Below are 5,316 nucleotides of genomic sequence, written 5' to 3'. Positions count from 1 at the left end.
TGTTTTTTTCTTGTGGTTGTGTTGTAAGCTGACCAATGCCAGTATTGAATGTGAAAACTGTCTGTGGCTATTTTAGAATGTTACAGATCTGAGAGATTCCAGATCTGCTCAGCTAGTGTTTCACAAATAAAAAAAAACAGAGGAAGAAGAAGAGAAAGAGATGCAGGGAAGAAAATTATTACAGATCTGAGAGATTTCAGATCTGCTCAGCTAGGGTTTCACAGAGAAAGAAACAGATGAAGAAGAAGAGAAGAAGAGAAAGAGATGCAGGGAAGAAATTGTTCTGGATTATTCTTGTCCTTAGCCAATGAGGGTGACTCTTCTTATAAGGGAAGATGTCACTTTCAGTTGGTTACAATCTACTGACACTGATTGATTCCTTTCTTCACTAACATATTCTCTCTTTGCTTACTACTAATTATGCTATTAACTACTTCTAATTATTCTTTGATCCTTAAGCTAATTAGCAACATAATCCTTCATCCATCTTGGTTGTTGTTTAACCCTTTCTGCCCTGTTATGCTTCTGAATCTCCTCGTCATCATTATTGGGTCGAGCCGGATTGCTATCATTGCCTACCCCTTGAAGATTAACCTTGTCCTCAAGGTTTAAGGAGGGGTAATCCTGTTTCAGCTGATGAAGATTTTCCCATGAAGTATCTTCGGGTAAGAGGCCGGTCCATTGTGCAAGTACTTGGCTGACAGGTTGGCCCATTTGAAATGCAGTGCGTGTACCCACAATTGCCAAAGGTTCAATGACAAGTTGGTTGGATATACTGTGAGGAGGTAGGGTACAATGTTTGGAGGGGATGGACCATAATATGGTTTTAACAGGGAGATGTGAAAAACAGGGTGAATTTTATTGTCTTCTGGGAGTTTTAATTTGTATGCAACTTTGCCAATTCTGGATTCTATTTCGTAAGGCCCATAGAAGCGTTTACTGAGCTTCTGAGATATCCTGTGAGCAACGGATTGTTGTTTGTAAAGTTGAAGCTTTAGCAATACCCAACTTCCCACTTCGAAATGCTTGTCACAACGATTTTGATCGGCGAGAGACTTCATTCGAGATTGTGCCTGAGTCAAATTATTTTTTAGCAGAGCTAAAGTGACTTCTCGCTGGGTTAATTCTGCATCAACAGCTTCAATGGATGATGAACCTGGAATGTAGTTGGGCAGTGTGGGTGGTTTCCTTCCATAAACAACCTCGAAAGGTGTCATTTTTGTTGCAGAGTGGAAGGATGTGTTATACGAATACTCAGCCCATAAGAGATAATGTTGCCATTGGTTTGGGTTATCTTGAGAGAAAGCGCGCAAGTACTGCTCGAGACATCTGTTGAGTACCTCTGATTGCCCATCTGTTTGAGAGTGGTAGGCCGACGATAAATTGAGAGTTGTACCACTCAATCGCCAAATTTCGGACCAAAATTTGCTAAGAAAAATGGGATCTCGATCAGAGACAATTGATTTGGGAATACCGTGACTAAGTGGCCCAAATAATCAATCTCTGTCTTGCAAAATTGATATTTAGACATCTTGGCATACTACTGGTTGGTGGTTAAGCAATCCAAAACAGAGTGTAAGTGAGAGACATGAGCATCGAGGGAGTTACTGTAAACAAGAATGTCATCGAAGAAGACGATAACAAATTGTCTGAGAAAAGGTTTGAAGATATTATTCATGATGCTTTGGAATGTGGGAGGAGCATTGGTTAAGCCAAAAGGCATGACCAAAAACTCGTAGTGCCCTTCATGTGTTCTGAATGCTGTCTTAGCACACTTAGCCTCTTTCATTCAGATTTGGTGGTAGCCTGACCGTAAATCCATCTTGGAAAAAATGGAAGTGCCAGGTAATTCATCCATGAGTTCATCGATTGTCGGGATAGGGAATCGATCCTTAATGGTGATCGCATTCAAGGCCTTATAATCCACACAGAAGCGCCATGTATTGTCCTTTTTTTTTACCATTAAAACAGGGGATGAAAAGGGACTTTGGCTTGGGACAATTACACCATTGTGTAACATTTCCTGTACTAATCTTTCAATTTCGGTTTTCTGAAAATGGAGGTATCTATAAGGTTTGACATTGACAGCGGAAGAACCACGGAGTAAATGAATTTGGTGGTCTATGGCTCGATGAGGAGGTAAGGCAGATGGTAATTGAAAAACATGGGAAAAACGATGTAAAAGGTCAGTAATAGGAAGTGGAAGATCAAGTGGAATTTCAGAAGAATGACTATCTTGGATGGGAGAAGAGCTGTTAGTGCAAATCAACTGATAACAAGTTGCAACGAAGTTGGCTCGGGTTAAACTCTTAAAGTGTGCTGCCTTCAGGGGATAGGGGTTGAGTTCAGGTTCACCCACTAATTTGATTAGCTTGTATTTCCAGTGAAATTCCATGGTAGACTCCTTATAATTCGTTAAAACTGGGCCTAGTTCAGCCAGCCATTGGACTCCTAGCACAACATCAGCACCTTTGATGGGAAGAATGAATAGATCAAAAGTAAAATCTTGAGATTGAAGGGTCAGCTTAATGTTAGTGCATTTTCGGTCACAGAGAAGGGAATCACCATTGCCAATTACAACTTTGAATGGTGGGGTAGGTAGGATAGGCCAGTTCAAGGTTTTGACAATTCCTTCTTTCACAAAATTGTGGGTGGAGCCACTGTCAATTAAGACATGTAAAGAATGTTGGTTATTGATCCCTGTAACTCTAATTGTGCTGGGGTTTATTTGTCCAACCAGGGCATGCAAGCTGATTTCAGCGGAGTTCTCTCTCATGGTCCCAATGCCAATGGAATCTGGAATATCAATGTTGTCTTCCTCAGAAAGATTACCGGATTCATCATCTACAGCTGTGAGATGGTATAATCGTTTTCGACAATCATGTCCCACCGTATACTTTTCATCACAAAAATAACAAAGGCCTTTTTCACGTTTAAGCTTCATTTCCTCAGGTGTTAATTGCCTCGTTCTTACTGGATTTTGGCGTAATGGAGGGGCAGCTATGGATTTGAACGGAGGATTTAGAGGTGTGGGTAACAAACCAGGGCTAGTATTAGTAGGTTGAGGCCAAGCAGGTTTCCAAGATCGTCTCATGTCATCATATTTCTGTTCATAGAAGGCCAAGGACATTGCTTGTAGAAGAGAATTAGGTTGCAAAACCATCAATTCCCTTTTAATGTCAGGCTTAAGACCAGAAATGAAAAAACTAATGAGAAATGTCTCAGGAAGACCACTGACCTGATTTGATAGTTCTTCAAAACGAGCTTGGTAATCATCCACAGAAGTCTTCTGATGCAGTTTAGCTAATTCTCCCTTAGGATCTGTATAAAGGGATGGCCCAAAACGCAATTTGATGGCCTCAAGGAATCCTTGCCATGAATTGAGTAATCGATTGGCTTTAGCCCATTGAAACCATGACAGAGCAAGGCCTTCAAGATTGAAGGAACAGGTCAGTAACCTCTGATCCTCTGGAATGCTATAGTAATTGAAGAATTGTGCAATTTTAAAGGACCAACCGATTGGATCAGTGCCATCGAATTTGGGAATATCTAATCGGATGAATTTGCTGAGGTTTGGCGAGATTGCTAGAGTTCCTTCTTCCGAACTACTGGTAGCATTATCTTCAACGGTTGTGCGTTGAAAACAAGTTGTTGGTGGACGAGTCTGTAATTGCTTGATCATGGCAGTGAGCTCTTTGTGTTGTTGGGATTGGACCTGACGTAACTCATTGAGTTGTTGTTGATAATGTTTGAATTGCTCTTTGTGTTGTTGGGATTGGACCTGACGTAACTCATTGAGTTGTTGCTGATAATGTTTGAATTGCTCGTCAATGTAAAGATGAAAGGAAGGGTCAATGAAAGCACCAATGTTACAGATCTGAGAGATTTCAGATCTGCTCAGCTAGGGTTTCACAAATAAAAAAAAACAGAGGAGGAAGAAGAGAAAGATATGCAGGGAAGAAAATTATTACAGATCTGAGAGATTTCAGATCTGCTCAGCTAGGGTTTCACAGAGAAAGAAACAGAGGAAGAAGAGAAGAAGAGAGAGATGCAGGGAAGAAATTGTTCTGGATTATTCTTGTCCTTAGCCAATGAGGGTGACTCTTCTTAACTAACATATTCTCTCTTTGCTTAGTACTAATTACGCTATTAACTACTTCTAATTATTCTTTGATCCTTAAGCTAATTAGCAACATAATCCTTCATCCATCTTGGTTGTTGTTTAACCCTTTCTGCCTTGTTATGCTTCTGAAACTCCTCTTCATCATTAATGGGTTGAGCCGGATTGCTATCATAGAACCATTGATATCTCACACTTTGCCTGTAAATTTAACGTGGATTCTATTTTAGTTGATGAAAATTGTCCCCAACTTTGAAGTTTTTGGAACAATAATTCGACAGTTGAGCTAGTCAATTCTTGTCCTCAAGAGTTATCTTAAAGACTCACAATTACAGTGGTGTGATAGCTTTGCTTAACTTGGTTTATGCTAGCTGTTTGGTGGTGGAAGGAAGAATCTTACGGTACTTTCTTGGAGACCTCAGCTTATATTTTGATAAGCCTTTGTTAGTCAGAGGAGATTTAATGCCGTTATGTCTGAAACCAAGAAGATTGGTGGTAGGCCGCCAAAGCAAAGATGTATACAAGAATTTCAGGATGCCATTGATAATGCAATTTAGATGGTCTAGGGTACTTTGGCAATAGATTTACAAAAAATTACAACCAAACAGAGGAAGGTTGTATTAGAGCTCGATTGAACAGAGCCTTAGCCAATGTAGACTGGATTAATTATATCTAGTCTACCAAAATTACTCACCTAACTAGGGATTGCTTTGAGAACTGCCTTCTTCTCTTCCCTCTTTGTTGGAGAAAAACTTGTCAAAAGGACTTTCGAATAGCATAAAATGTGGCATCTTCAAAAACAGTTTTATGCCCCTTGGGTCTTCAGCTCAATGGTTGAGGTTATGTTTCTCAACCTTGAGGTCGTGGGTTCGATCCCAGCTTACACACCCCCCCCCCCCCCCCCAAAAAAAAAAAAAAAAAAAAAAAACAAAAAAAAGGCATTAAAGCTCAAGAATTTAAAGAAGAGGGTAAGAGAAGAATTGAATAGGACTGAGTTTGGCGATGTGTTTTAGAATGTCAGAGATGCTGAAAATAGAGTAGCCAAAGAAGAAGTTGGATATGACAATGAGATTCCCCAATATCATGCTAAGAGTAGCCAAGATTTCCAGAAGAAGATGCCATTTGTTTGATGAGAAATAAAAAGGAATATCGAAAATTTGAGTGGATGAAGCCGAAGCAGCTACTTTCTAAGTAAC

The sequence above is a fragment of the Tasmannia lanceolata genome, unplaced genomic scaffold (genome assembly GCF_043159265.1).
Source record: "Tasmannia lanceolata isolate RefF3 unplaced genomic scaffold, GAP_Taslan_0.1 ptg000006l, whole genome shotgun sequence".
NCBI classification, from domain to species: domain Eukaryota; kingdom Viridiplantae; phylum Streptophyta; class Magnoliopsida; order Canellales; family Winteraceae; genus Tasmannia; species Tasmannia lanceolata.
The sequence above is the reverse complement of the archived record's forward strand: the minus strand, read 5'-3'. Positions refer to the sequence as shown.